Below are 15,636 nucleotides of genomic sequence, written 5' to 3'. Positions count from 1 at the left end.
TGGGAAGGAGAAAGTCCCTTTAAACAGGAAGAAACCTCCAGCAGAACCAGGCTCCAGGGGGCAGCCATCCATCATGACTGGCTGGGGGTCGGAGGAAAGAGAAGAGAGCAGAGACAGGCAGTCTATCCATAGCTGTAATGCGGTTTGCTCACATTAAAACTTTTTGTACAGTATGTTACAATCCACATGTGAACCATTACTCTCCTTAAAGTTCCTGAAAGGTATATGTATGCTCACCTCCCAGATTCCGTTTTTGTCACCAGCCTCTCACAAAGATCTTTCGCTTTATTTTCCCCCCAGTTTTTCCATCCGCCGGTAAGTTATTGCTCCAAAGTTAATCGCAGTATCCGTACTGCAACACATCAACACAAGATTGGATTACCGTAAGATTTAATGGATGGAAGGACATTTTCTGCACTCTGAAATTGATTGTCTCCAGGGACCGCATGCATGTGATGGCTTGACATAAGTTGTTCTTGTATTATTTGACGCTGTTAAAGGTTACATAACGGTGCCCTGAAATCCCACACTTCCACTTCTCTTCCTTCAAATCATAGCTGATCACACCTATTTCCTGTCAGGTGTTTTTGTCCTCTGGCTCCCTTTTAGACTTTTGGTTCTGCTGCCCTGTCTGCATTTTCTACCTCTAATCTGTCATTTCCGTCCTCCTCGGATACTTGGCTTTAGGTCATCTTTCGCATGCATCTCACTCTTTTATCCTCCCTCCTCCATCATTTCTCATCAATAAACCTCTTTTTCTCTTTGTTCCCTTCCCTCCTCTCTCCTCTCTCCAACTTTCCCTTCATCCGCTGCAATCCCTCCTCCTCTCAAACATCACACAATCCCCTCCTATCCCAATCCAGTGCACCCTAACTCTCTCCCTCCCTCTCCCTTTATCTCTCCCTCCCTCTCTCTTTCTCCCCTTCATCTCACCTCCAGCTAGCTAGGAGAATCCTGCTCCTCCTCCACTTGGATCGCTTCAGCCCGCCCCTCTAGTCCACTTTTTCCCTTCTCTCACTCTCTCTCTTTATACCTCTCACTCCCTCTCCTGTCTTGTCTCTCTTTCTCTCTCTTCCTCTCTGTCTGTCCTCCACTTCTTTTTTATCTGCCAGAAGCTCACAGAGGCTCGCTGCTCTATCTTCAACCACTGAAGATTCAGAAGCACTCCGGACGGAAGATCCTGTCACAGAAGGTAAGTGTCTACGCTTGTGTGTTTGTGTGTGTGTGAGTCTTTAGGCATTCACCCTACCCGCATCACCACCTTCCTCGGGATGCAGATGGGATGGTGAGAAGAAAGAAGGGTAAGAAAAAGATGGAGTGACAGATAGAAAAAATGTTGTGGAAAAAGCAAGTTGTGCAATAAATGGGAAAGTGGACAGGATAATTAAAAATATTTGGAAGAGGCAAACAGCTGTGGATGATGGTGAAGGTAATGGTGAAAGAGGGGGGATATTTCAATGCAGCAGTCACAGCCAACTGCACCATCCAAAAAAAGATGAAAAGAGTCAGAGAGAGTTCAAGAAGAGGGAAAGAGTGATGCTGCAATAATAAAAACAACCAAAATAACCATAACATTAAAAATGAAACACAAAGAGAAAATGAGAGAAATATTTGAGCTTGTGGAGGAAAAAAAATGAGAACGGGATGCTGTAGCAGCTGCATGCCTACAACACAGAGGTGCCTGCCTCCTCCTCTCCCGTAAAAATCCCATTCACAAACAGGACCTGAAAACAGGCGATGGTGATTGGTTCCCTGAGCGCTGTGTATGTGTGCTTTATTGTGTGTATGTGTGTGAGCATAGGATCGAAGGAAAGGAAGATATGGAGCAAGAGTGAGTGTGAGCAGTGGAGAAAACACAGTGCATCCCCATGCGTGTGATGATTTGGAGTGAATGAATGTGCAGGGCGTGTGTGTGTGTCTGTTCTTGTACATTAACTGCACTGCCATAGTACATACTACACAATGCTGCAGAGGCATTGAGACAAACAGTGACACTGCATTATATATCTGTGGAAGCACTTTCTCACTGACACCACAGCCTCACAATGACAGACAGATGTGGTCACAGACTTGGGGTGGCAGTAATTTGCAACCAGACTTGAACTCTTCCTCTCTCCTTGCGTCATTCACATTGCCATTCCAGATTGTCATCCCTCTCCCCACCACTGTCACAATCTTCTCTGCCGCTGCCAACCCTTCGAGATTAACAGCTGTCCAAACACCAACGCTCTCATGACTCCCCAGTTCTGGCCAATTAGAGAGCGACATTTGTTTGCGGAGAGGGGGAGAGTCGGTTGCACTTCAAGTGGAAGGGGGTGATCAAAAATGGTTAAAAAAATGGATGGAGAAAACTTCAGATGCCTTCTTAGTGTAGGAGTGATAAGTTGGACTGAAAAGGGAGGCGTACAGATAACGATAGGATCCCGTAGAGGCCAAGAGTCAAAGACAGAGGATCACCAAAGCAATTAAAATATATCTTCTGGTAACCATTTAAAGCCTGTGCAAAATTTGGGCTAAAGCGACAAGAAGATTTAATATCTATAATTCTGCAGTACTGATATGTTATTCTTGGACTTTATAATAAATTCTGTGTTCTGCCAAATACATAGAAAAAGGCAGATCACGAGCTTTGGGGCATGTAAGCCAAGCATGTCTAACATATTCACCAGTCCATCCATTATAAAGTTGGACGAAAGATATAAAACAGTATTGTCTTTTCACTGGTAGTTAGCTTTTTACCTTAAATTATAACTTTGCAGCTTGACTGAGACACTTACAAATTATCAAAGAGATATATAAATGTTTGTCATCTGCATATGATTTGGCATTATATAAATAAAACTGAATTGCGCTAAATGATTTATGACCACTTCCCTATTAGATGTAAAAGTCAGATGGTAGAATATATTTTTGTGATTTCATGGCAGCCCTGCATAGAGCCCTGTGGAATGTAAAATACCTACATATATAATTATGTCAGTTTTCGTCTTTAGGCTCGAGATATGAAACAAACCAAGACAAATTATAGGGACATACAATTTTGTGTCATCTGCATATACAAAAAGTGCATATGCAGACAAAAGAGAAGAGAAAATAGGGCCCAGATCAGACCCTGATGTGTACCACAGGTAATTTCTCTAGATGAGGAATTGGCCCTCCAAAAAACCCCATTTTAGAGTGACATTAACCTATAAAAACATTCTTTTTGCTCCAATATTTCAATAAAAAGGATAATATGAAAATACAGCCCTCTGTATCTGCCTCTTGCTCTCTCTCCATTCCTAAAACTCACACATCACACAACCCCATTAAACTTTGTCACCACTTCCCTATTAGCTATAAAAGTCAGACTCAGTGCATGGTAACATATCTTCTTGGGATTTCATGAGAGTTCAATGAATTAAAAAGCACAGGGCCCTGCGGAGTGTGAAATACCCAGGTGGGAAATAATGCTCTGTGGGAGGGATGCATGAGACGGGGTTGCAGGGTGTGTGTTAGAGAGAGAGAAACAGCTTCAAAAAGAGGGAGTGAATGTTTTTCTTATGTCACCGTGTTTGACAGGACAAGAAGATAAAAAGAGGGTGACAGGGGAAAGAAAAATAAAGATTGGTGTGTGGATCATTATATGTCTGTGTGTGTATGTGCGTGTGAAGCTACAGCAATGATGTGCATGCGCATTTAAGGACACGTCTTGAAAACTGCGGCACAGTATATCTAGTATATCTGTAATGCAATTTTGTCCGATTCCACGTTTCTTCAACTGCTGCCATTGCAATATTGTCTCTGTTTTAGGTACTAGTTTGAGGTACAAACTTGTTTATGTTTAGGTGCTAAAAACTTATTCTAAGGTTGTGAAAAGATTGTGATCTGTAACAAAAAATGGTCCTTCACAGCAGTAACCCTGACGAAACACGAGCTATGATCGACAGTCCCATCTCGCTAATGCCATGCGTTAAGCTCCGCTGCTTAAGGACACCTTGTGCTAAATGAGCCAAGCCAACAGCTTTGATAAAACACCATTAATTGTTGCCCCAGGAATAAGAACAGGCTGATTTAGGGAGGCACAGGGAACCAGTGTAGAAATTCCAAACCTTCAGTGGCAGATGCGCAGCAGTTGCGCTGATGCGTCACATTAACAGTATGACTGGGACATGAACGAGTGCAGTTATGTGTATATTGACAATGTGTGAACGAGGTGCTACCTGTTTAACAGTGACAGTTTGTTTTAGAAGACTGTGCTCAATTGTGTGGTAGAGTTACACACAGGATATATGAATGATGCCATTACTATATTAGCAAGAATATGGATGCTGATGTGCTGTCTAAATCGGCTTTGAAGTCTTAAAATATTATTAGATATGATGTTACGCTACTGACTTTTTAAACAGGAAATTGACAGGAAATTGAGGGACAGGAAATTGAGGGTGTGGTCAAAATGAGTAGGATTCATCCTGTGGTGGCTATAAAACTCTGTAATACATTTCATGGTAATCTATCCAATACTTTTCTATCATCTTTTACAGCCTCGGGTAAAGTGGTGGACTGATACACAGACAAACTGACATTAACATCCTTAGCGTACAAACAGACAAAGAAGCAGGAAACACATGACTGACATCAAAGTGCTCTTTGGTTTACAACAACTTTATTTTGTCAAGTGAATCCAAGTGAAACCATGCATAATAATAATAAAAAAAACCCTACTGCCTACTTATGGCTGCTGATGATTGTGTTCAGGGTTTTATTTTTTCCTGCGTATTGCTGAGGATGTGCTTTGGCCTACAATGCAAATCACAGTTTGCCTATCTTTTGTGCTCTGCTGCCCATTGTTGCTTCGCACATGTTGTGGAGACATGACTGTTAATGTGAGCAGGGAGGATGGAAGCCCATTGGCAGAGGGCTGAGTAGGGAAGGATAGTGGAGTAGCTGTTTCTGGAAGCGTGTGATAGCACATAAGAGAACATCATGAAATCAATAGTCAGAATGTGAGCAGTATATTGACGTTTCTTCTAGACATTTCTTTATTTATTATTTTTTATTGTTATTTTAAGCATCACTATCATCATTGTTCCTTATTTTTGGTGCTTTACTTCCTGAATATCTGTAAATCCGAACATTCTTCCACTGATCCTCCACATTCTTTCACTTCCTGTGATCCGCAGCATCTCGAGGATGAGACCTGACTACTGACCATATGGTTACCCCGTCACCATGGTTTCTTAAGAGGTTGTCTGGATAATTAAAACACTATTCCAAGGAACGGAACAGAGGTCACGCAGAGAGAATTTGCATTTGAGCTGATTTCACGAAAAGCACAATTAACCCCCTGTTCAGAGGGCCCTCGTTGAACGGCGTTAATTAAAACACAGATTTTAATAAAGATGACTGAAGAAGAGGGAGTCACGTGGTTTTGCTGAAGAGATGGAAAAAAGGTCAACCGGGGTTCGGCATTTAGGAACAATTGATGTCCATTTTTTAAATTCTCACCCCTATCCAGTGTGTAATGCACACGGATACACAGAAACAGGGCCTGTAACGCTGGGCCAGTCATAGACCCCCCATATACCCCAATGCACCCACAAACTAAGTAGCTGCATTTACACAGCACAGAGACACATTAACAAATGACCCTGTTATCATAATTGACCCGACAGAAGGCTGTGATAGGCGGAGCAGCTCGCTATACACTGGTGGGTTTTCTTTGCCAAGGTCAAGGACAGATGTTGTTTGTGGCGGTTGCGTTGGGAGAGAGCTTGATGGTTTCAATGATACGCAGGCTGATAATTAAAAGAAAATGTGCCCAATGCTGCCTGTTTACAGCTTATTATTGGGTGTGCTGGCCTGCAGACACACGTGTGTAGACGCTGCCGCGTGCGTATATGTGTGGCACTGTGACTGTGTGTGGACTGCACTGGTGCTGGAACAGAGCCACCTCCTAACAAAGACTTATGAGGCTGGAATGAACAGCTTGTATCGAAGCATCAGATGTTGCGGTTTGGCTAATATTTGAATAAGTGATGGGATTGTGGCAGTGCGCAGTTTACTGCCAGACAGTGCTCAGCTGCACACTGTGTGATTGTGTCAAGGTGTCACATGCTACCAGAGTGAACAGCATGGTGCAACAAGCGGCAAATTGCCCAGCAATACTGGAAACTTGCATTACTTTTAATGGTCCTGGCGTATATAGGGCCTCTTCCTCTTTGTTCTATCAGTGTAGCTCATCATGTAGCTTTTCTCCATCCAAAGTAATGTCACTAAATCCACATAAAGTCACTATTTCTCCAAAGGCAAAGAAGGCTTTCCTTAAGGGAGCTCCAAAGGTAATTTGAGCAATTAAAAGGGTCGATGTGGACTTGTAAGGTCAGTCGGTGAGAGAAACTTGACTATTTTTAGTGGGGTCACGAAGTCTGTGCTAACTTTAGACCGTCACAGAGGTCAGTCCAGAGAAACAGTAGTCAGCCCACTTTCAATTAGAGTACCCATGACCTCTTAAATGAGATCATTAACAACCTGTTGGTCAGATGGGAGAAGGAGTGAGCAAAAATTGGATTGAGAGTTTTCTTATTATTTTAGTTGGGTCTTTTTTAAGAAAAGGAACATTAATAGGATGATGATGTGACCTATTTTGTCAAAGTCACTTAAAGCCTCCATCTATGGGGAGCCAAATCTTATCTCACACACACACACACACACACACACACACACACACACACACACACACACACACACATATATATATATGAATGCCGTGAGTCCTCAGGTTAAACATTCACCGTTCAACAAATGCACAGCAATTATTCAAATACAGCTTTGTAATTGGTTTAAATTTCAGGCACGTTCTGGCTGGTTTCACAATAATAAGGCTGAAATGAAACGAAAATGCTACTTTGGATTCAACGAATAGTTTGGAAATTACAGCTAAGTTATGATGAGGACTCGACATAAGCAGCAATGTGGAACTTTCGCTTCTTTGCTATTATTACACATCCTTCTATAAAAAGTAATTTTAGTAACTGGCTTTCTTATTTCTTCAAGAAAAGCAAAATTTAGCAGATCAACATCACATTGATTAAACAACAACAGCACCAACAGCATAAACACAATGAAAGCTGATCTCAAATACTCTCTAATGTGGAGAAAAAGTAGTTAAATGGAGGGATGGTTTTGCCACAAAGTAGTTGTGGCCTTGTAAAGGCCTGTTTATTTAGAACAATATCCATCAATCCCATTTAATGTTAACATATACCAGGCCACATCTGGCCCCTTAGGAATAAAGCCAAGGATGCTGATGGTGCGTAAGTTTCCATTTATCACTTCTTCCTCTTACCTTCCTCCCCTTTCATCTGACCTTCATTTCCAATTCCCTGACGCTACATTCTGTTTAATCCAAAACCCTTATCCAATCATCCACCCTCTCTCTTCCCTGCTACCATCTCTGTGTTATCACCTGCTTTCCTGCTGGTTTATACTGAAATATAACTGTCGATGAGCCTGGTTGGCACCCAAGATAAATTTGACAAGAAGATGACAAATCTGCATTTTACCATTAGATCTCTTCTTCTGTACTGGTATTGTGTTTCTCATGCACTCAGAGACTGGACTGAATGATCCTTCAGATTGAACAGAGAGCATCATTTATCAACAAGGTCACTTAACACAAAAGTGTAACCCCCCCCCTTTAGTCCCACAGGCTTTTAGTGCCATACTAGGAGAATATAGATCCACCTGGAGTTGTTTTGTTTTAAAGCATTAAGAATGACCCACAAAAATCTATTAATATAGTTTAGTTTAAGGGTGTGGATTTACGCTTGGCCTTTGTCATTTGTGTGTACGCATGACCCGAGGGTCTCTATATCTGTTTGCAGAGTGCAAACAAATGCAGGAGTTTAATCCTGGATTTGTGTGTGAATTGGTCATATGCAATATTTAAGCACAGGTTAGTCAATGAGGTCGTATGACACTGTTAAGTCGTCTGTTAACATGGGGCGTAATATTATTAACCCAAACCAGCAATTAAAATGAAAGCTGGCTCAGTAGTTTGGGTGTATAAAGAGCAAATGAAAGCTAAATTCAAATAAAACTGAAAAAAAGTAAAAAAAAATGGAACAAAGAACAAAGCACAAAGCTCTCAAATGGGATATGAACCGCTGTGTTTTGGCTGACAAACATGAATCTTTGTGCATTCCTCTTAATGCCAGTGACTTCTGACAAAATGCTGGTGAGTGTGCTGAGTACACGTTGTCACATCCTGCACGTTGACTTTGATGTGTAAAATTGGTGGAGCCCCCTTCTACAAAGTAAAATTTCATTATAGTTAATTAATTGCCTTTGCCAAGCCCTGTTCTACTTTGTGTGATACCTAACTAAAACACCATTTGGCTTTATACGATGCATTTGAAACAGACCTGCCTTTTAATTAAAGACAAATATATTTCTAGGCTTTAAATACAGCAGTGTTTTCCCAGCAGGATTAACAAAGCCCCAAAACAGACAAAAACTCTCTCTGACAGCGTTCATGCCATAATGCACTTGTTCCTGAAACCCATTCACTTCCCTGTCATATTCAATCTGGCGACACAAGCCTGAGGCCTGTGGTATTATCAGAAAGAGGCACTAGGTTGAAGAGAAACAATGGTTTTGTCATATTTAACCAAGGACTGGACTCAAAAGGCAGGACTTGGAAACCGACTGCAGTTTCACCGGTTTTATTGCAATGATAAAAAGTGTAATTTATGGGCAGGTAAGTGATACTGGCAAGTGGAGGTTTCTCTAAAGGCAAAGGATAGGAGGCTCTGCCAGAGAGGAGGGGAGTGATTAGTGATGGCCAAGGTGAGTCAGAGATGATCTTGCAGATTTTGCAATTAAACTCTAAGACCTTTTTAGTTTCTTGAGCAGCTGATTCAGAGTGGGAAGCTGGCAGATGGATAGGTTTTCAGGAGGGTGGAGAGCGGGCAGGCAGGTAAGTGTAACTCGTCACAGGTGGAGTGGATGGCAGGGAAGCTCAGGTGAGTGGAACTGGATGTGTGAAACAATGTTCTTAATGAGACAGGAATCAAAGGAGCTGAACAATGGTTCAGTATTTCTGACTTAAACAAAAGAAAAAAACCTGAGAGAGTAGAGGTGACCGGATCGATTTAGCTCTCAACAGTATCACTACCGATGCTGGTATTGGCATCGCATTTATACTTGTGCCAAAGCACTGATTTAAATTCTAGGTCTCCAAAAAACCCAGATTCAAAAAGTAGTAAAAAGCTAAAAGGTGTGTTTTGTTCTGTTAACTAATTATTGTGGAAAGTAAAACGTGTTCAGAATTTGCAAATTAATGATGATTCGTCTCATAAATTATGACACACTGCTCTCCACTATAAAAAAATGGCTTTATAGGTTAAAAGTATCTTTATTTGTATTAACAATCTTGGCCCTGCATTTACTTGGTATCTGATCGATTCCAGAATTTGCAGTATTGCGCAGCCCTAGAGAGGAGGCAAGTGCCCAAAAATGAAGGCTCCGCCCACAACCAGGTCTAACAAGGAGGGGTGATCCACAGCTCCACCTGAAAGTGGGGATAGAGAGTCTGGAGAGAGAGAGAGAGTGGAAAAAGGAGAAACTTTTATCTGACTTTTACCAGCTGCAGGGGAAGTTGGGGCTGAGGATGCTTTTTGCTTTCTATTTCAAGCGTGTGTATGGGCATTACATACATTCATAATGCACTTTGTAGTGCACGCTAACGCATGCATAGAACTGTGTAAAACTGGGTGTGTGCGTGTTTATTGATTTCCCTCCCTGCGGGTAGAACTCAGTTTCACTCTCTGTCTCTTGTCGCTGGAGAAACTGATCAGGAGGGCTAGCTCTGTGGTCGGCATGAAGCTGGACACTCTGGTGACAGTGGCAGAGAAAAGGACATTAAAGAAACTGATGGACATTATGAACAATGCTGGGCATCCTCTGCACACGGCCATAAACAACCAGAAGAGTCTGTTCAGTGACAGGTTGCTTCTCCCCAAGACAAGAACTAACAGACTTAAAAACTCCTTTGTCCCACACGCCATCAGACTGTTTAACTCCTCTCTGGAGGGGAGAGGGAGGGGAAACAGGAGGACAAAGGAGGGGGGAACAACTAAGCTGTAGTGCCTCTGCACCTCACTGTACAATACCTTGTGCAATACTTTTTGTAAATAGTCAACAGTGCAATAGACTCAATACTTGAAATGTGCAATTCACTTGTATTTTTATTTTTTATTCCTATTTATTCTATTTATCCCCTTTGTATATTTTATTTATATTTGTCTCTGTATTTATATGTGTGTGTGTGTGTGTGTGTGTGTGTGTGTGTGTGTGTGTGTGTGTGTGTATATATATAACAGTTCTGTAACTGTAACTTTGGTCGTTGCTGTGCTTTTTTTGGAAGTCGAATTTCCCAGAGGAACCCACCCGAGGGATTAATAAAGTTCTATCTTATCTTATCTTATCTTATCTTTATAAATGAATGCACATTTGCTTCAGTATATGGGAACACGCGTATTCTGTCCTCAACCACCAGCCTCGGGCACATTTTCTGTCTTGTCCATTTCCTCGTGTAAGAAGGCTGGCAAACAGGCCTGAGGTGATTCCAAAGTGTAGACCGAGTGTCTGAATGAGCACGAAGAGATGCAAGGGGTGAGAGCTGTGTGTGCGCTGTCCCAAGAGCGCTTTAGCGTGTGAGCAGTCGAGGGTGTGCTAGTATTGTTGGAACTGTTTGGGTTTTCTGCTGCAAGGTCAGTGGAGCTCTGCTGCCCCATCTTTTTTCCTTCTTGCAGCACTGCAGGAGCTGCTGTCAGTGATGGGGTGGGAGGTTTACGTGTGTGTGTGGGGGGGTGTCAGCTGCTGACCAGGCATTGCTGCCAGGGTAGGATACAGAGTAACATGTATAAACGGGCATCCATGCGCAAACTCATTCGTGCAGGGGAATATTGCTCAGTCATGGAGGTACAAATTCAAATGCATCCAAACACACCGTGCCACCAGCATCTAAAAAGTCTACTGTTGAGCACTTGACTTGCCACGTGTGTGGATAGCCATCCTTCTCCCTCTCTCACCCCTCTAACTGCATCATTATCCAACTGTGAGGATACACTGGGAGTCTATATTTAAGAAAAAAAACAACCCCACAAACGGGCAAACTCAAGCGCAATGCAGACTTGTGTGTCAATATACAAATCACCTGTGTAATGATGCACAAAATCAGGCAGAATTATAACATTCTGCAAAATGCATTTCTAATTTCTCCTCGCTGCAGTAAAGTCAAGCTATTGTTATGTTAGGAAGTGAGTGATGGTGCATTGTAGTACCTTCTCTGGCGTCAGAGCATGCCACTTTGCTGACTCAAGGTCAAATTCCCTCTTTAAAATAAAACCAAAAGAAAAAAGAAAAAAATCAGTCTACCAATGTGGGCGAATGCCCCCAGACACCTGCCTTTATGTCAAATACATTTAACCAGTCATCAAACTGTGACTTTAACAAGCCCTCCTCTCCTCGCTGCCCACCTACCTGTCTCTCCTTCCCCCTCTCTGTTCACTCACATCACAGACATGGCCCAGAATACAAATTGTGTTTTTCTTTCTTTAATGCTAAGGAGAATGAGAGTTTGAGTGAAAGTGTCCAACCAAAGCTAAAAAAGAGGTGGCTGCAAGGCGTTAAAGCAACTCGTCAGACAAGAAAAAACAACGAGCGGACAAAGAAGTGAAGAGGAGGTGAGGTCGGGTGGGAGAGAAAAGTATAGGTAAATGGAGGATGTGTGAGCAGTTAGCGACAATGAAGAACGATACAAAGACGGAAAGGCAAAATGCAGATAGGAGGTGCTCCGTGAAAGCCAGGCAGCTGGACAGACGTCAAAGAATTCAACTGTCTGCTCCGGCCTACGGCGCGAATTGCTGCCAAAATGTTGGGAAAACTGCACAGAGCTGCAGTTGGTGCGTTGATTCTTAATGCTCAGATGCAAAATATTGTTTAACAGGGCTTTGATTTCTCAGCGTCTACCTGAGAAACAATCAAAAGTTATTTAATAATAATGGCCGTTGATTTTGTCATAATGCATACCTGACTACTTAACCAAGCTTTCGGGTTAGGCCACAGAGCCTAAAGAAGTGCACATTTCTGCATGTCTTTTCACTGGATGGGTAAACTGAACTCCAAATGGAAAATCCAGCAAAGTGCCCGTTTCAGTTTACCCTCACCCCTGCTTTGCTTAGTCCGCCAGGGCACTGCAGCATGACACAGTGCATAGTTTTTCCTGCATGAACAAGCATCTGCCTGAAGTGCTTTTGAGCAGGACGCTGAAAGGGACTGCTCCTTACCGACAAGGACAAGAGTCGTGATATACAGACCGTGGCACTCATGAAGCAAGCCATAACTCTCGGTAAGGCAGGGTTGTCCTGCGCACATCACGGACAGTATGCAGTGAGTCAGGTCTCAGAGTCCATCAACCTTCATTAAAATCATCAGAAAGGGGTCTGCTGCCACTCACGCCAATGGATCTCTCGCTCTGTCCGCTGGACGGACGTCTCGCAATGTTTCACCGAAGCTGTCTCTTCCCGTTTTTCCTCACCAACGTCAGAGGAAACAAAGGGGAACAGGCAGACAGATGAAGAGGGGAATCAGGACCCAAAGGCCGGGGATGCTTTTTGTTTGTGTGACTGTGCTTTATAATTTTTTTTATGTCTGTATAACCATGAAGGCCAAGTGCCTGGAAGAGGTCTGTGTCTGCATGAGTAAAAAAAGAGACACGTCTCTCATGACTCCCTCTGACCCTAGTTAGTCACGACTCAAACCATATTTGTGTTGTGTTGCCCTAAGTGCCACACCAGCTAGTATGCACACAAACTCTGTGGCGCATTCAACGTCTGTCTCATTTGATTAAAGGTTTTTCCTGCACAAAGCCCGGCCGAACTGGCCTCCATCACTTTAAAGGAGCCAAGGAAAAAAAAAGGACCCTTACATCATGCTGCTGTGAGCCAGCGAGGCATGACGAGGACTGCAGTGACCTTCAACTGAACGATAAACACTCCTCCACCTGGTTTCGCTTTTTTTAAATGGCTTCATCAGCCATATCCATCAATGCCACACAATGTGCGATAGCAGCATGATGTATAGTGCACTTTTACATTTCTGCCATGAAGAATCAAAGTAAACAAAGAAAAAATACTCATATCATAAAAGACAGCAGAATCGTTCCCAGAAAGACCGGAGGCTGCCATTGCCGATAAAGTTGTTTTAAGCTAGTCATATGAAAAAGACTGTATGCAGTCTTCAGAAAAACTAAGTCCACCTTTACTACTTCCATAGGAATTAAGAGGGCAAGTAGCAGCTAGATGCTGACAATCAAATTCACTTGATTAATTGAGCAGCAGCAAGTGTGAGCACCTCTGTAAAAGGAGAAGTTTTCTCAGTTTGCTGCACTGGGAGGATTCAGGTGTGTTAATACACACACACCACAGTCTTTCCAGAACCTCTCAGGAAAATCCCTCCAAGGTCAGACGGTACAATGCACAGAGAAATGGATAACAACACAAGAGCTACATCTCAGACTCTACAGGCCTCAGTTAGCGTGTTAAAGTTCATGATAGTATAATTAGATAAAAACTGAAGAAGTATGGCTTGTTTGGAGCTGGGGCTGCCTCTTGTCTCTAAAATGAACATGATAGCATGGCTTAGGTTAGCAAAGTTGGGTCTGAACAAATCACAATGTTCTTTGAACAGGCAAGACCAAAGTGGAGATTTCGGGCCTAAATGCACAGCTCCACATTTGGAAACTAAACACAGCATGCCAGCAAAACACCTCATACCAACTGTCAAGCACGGTGGTGGAGGGGTGATGATCTGGCCATGTTCTGCAGCCCCAGGAAACTGGGCATCTTGCAGCTACTGAGTCAAACGTGAGCTCCTCTGTACATCAAAGTATTCTAGTGTCAAACGTGAGGCCATCTGTCTGCAATCTGCCAATTGCTTCACTTTATCTGAATGATACCAAAAATGTAAGCAAGTATGGAAGTAAAGTTTATTTGTGGTGATTTTCACAGACATGTAAGGGCTGTAGAATAGACAAAAGACAAAAAAAGCTGGGAATGTAGGAAGCTTGAAAGGGTCTAAAAACTTTCTGAATGTACTCTGATTACGTCGGTTAGAGCTGTTTGCAAACGTGGGAGAGAGATTAATCTCAGAAGACCTGCTTCTTGAACTTTGTCATGCAATGACAGTGATTTAACTCTTGCAGTCAGTGGCTTGTCTGGGTCACTTACGAGTGTGTGCTTGTATGTCTCTTTGTATTTGTGTCTTGACTATAAATTATGCATGCATGTGCAGACTTCATACTCTATAAGAGGAAAATACATGGTTGGATTTTTAATCCTGTTAAAATGTGTGTGCGTGTGTGTGGGTGCATATGTGTTTTGGCTGCATCCGGACCTTCGGGGTCTTTGTCTTGCAATGCTGCTGAATAAAACAAGTGAACAAGACAGTAAAAAGGACAAGGCATTGCAGTACAGAGACAGGGGAGGGGAGATGGTGACACTGATCACAGAGACAACTAAAAAACACAGATTCCCCCGTCAAAGCCAAGGTCATCCGAGCTATAGGAATGATCTTGGGGAAGTGCATGTTATAATCCGCTTATCATTCTTTTAGCTATCTATCAATTTGTTTTGTTTTCATTAAGGTTGTTACATTTAGAGTTTTTTCCTTTTTGCTTTACTACGTATCATGTAACAGTCATAAAATTGGTATTGGCAGGTGGGGGTTGGTGTTCAGGGGTCATGGACAGTAACAGTGAACACATCAGCATGTATGACAAAGTCTTTTGTCATTCTTTATCTGTATCACCCAGCCGCTGCTCGCAGAACTCAAATACAGAGAAGCTGATAGCTAGATGATGTAGACAGTTAAAGCACAGTTTGTATAAAATGCAGCATAACTGATTTTCTATTTTTTCATTGGTTTTTTTTTATGCGTAACACACTGGTGGACAGTCAGTTGACTTTTACTCAGCAGAGGCACTGTAGATATAAGACTAGCTGAGCACATGCTGGGAATGCTTCAACACTCCCTCAACTTAAGGATGGTTTTAGTTCATACAAGCCAAAAAAAATAATCAGATCCACTTTGGATTTAGAAACTGCAGGACAAGCTGAAAACAGACAGCCATAATGTGCTGATGGTTCATGTGATACCCTTCTGTCCTTGCAATGGACATATTTAACACAGGGCACACTATATAAGATTCCATGTCAATTCAGAAGATGAGTCTGTCAATTTATTCTGACCGCTTTAGTGACACTACAGAGACAGGTCAGGAATGACTACTCAACTGTTGTGTATTATTACTATTTATCCATCCATCCATCCATTCATTTGCTTCCGCTTATCCTTTTCAGCGTCGTGGTCAGCTGGAGCCTATCCCAGCTGTCATAGGGCGAGAGGCGGGGTACACCCTGGACAGGTCGCTTGTCATGATCCTGGGTCTTTTGACCCAGCGTTTTAAGTTTGAGTTTATTTTGTTCATTAGGTTATCTAAGTTCATTTGGTTATTAGACTCCTTGTGTTTTCTTCCCCTGTATTTAAGCTTCCCCTCACCCTTCGTGTTTCATGCTGCGTGTCTTATGTTAT

General features: G+C 42.5%; 1 protein-coding gene across 1 annotated transcript in view; it reads left to right on the top strand.

Annotated features, from left to right (window-relative positions):
• The first annotated feature begins 934 nt into the window (after positions 1-934).
• Positions 935-15,636, top strand: part of pvalb6 (parvalbumin 6) — a 53,984-nt gene continuing 39,282 nt past the window's right edge. Inside the window, exon 1 of the mRNA XM_086288666.1 lies at positions 935-1,192. The gene's annotated coding sequence lies outside the window, so the exon portion shown is untranslated. The remainder of the gene's footprint in view (positions 1,193-15,636) is intronic.

Source organism: Aulonocara sp. 'chitande type north' Nkhata Bay, linkage group LG4 (genome assembly GCF_057382095.1).
Source record: "Aulonocara sp. 'chitande type north' Nkhata Bay isolate Kocher_YH1m ecotype deep benthic linkage group LG4, A_spYH_male_GT1.1, whole genome shotgun sequence".
NCBI lineage: Eukaryota > Metazoa > Chordata > Actinopteri > Cichliformes > Cichlidae > Aulonocara > Aulonocara sp. 'chitande type north' Nkhata Bay.
Note: the sequence above shows the minus strand (reverse complement) of the source record. Positions and strands in the feature narration are given on the sequence as shown.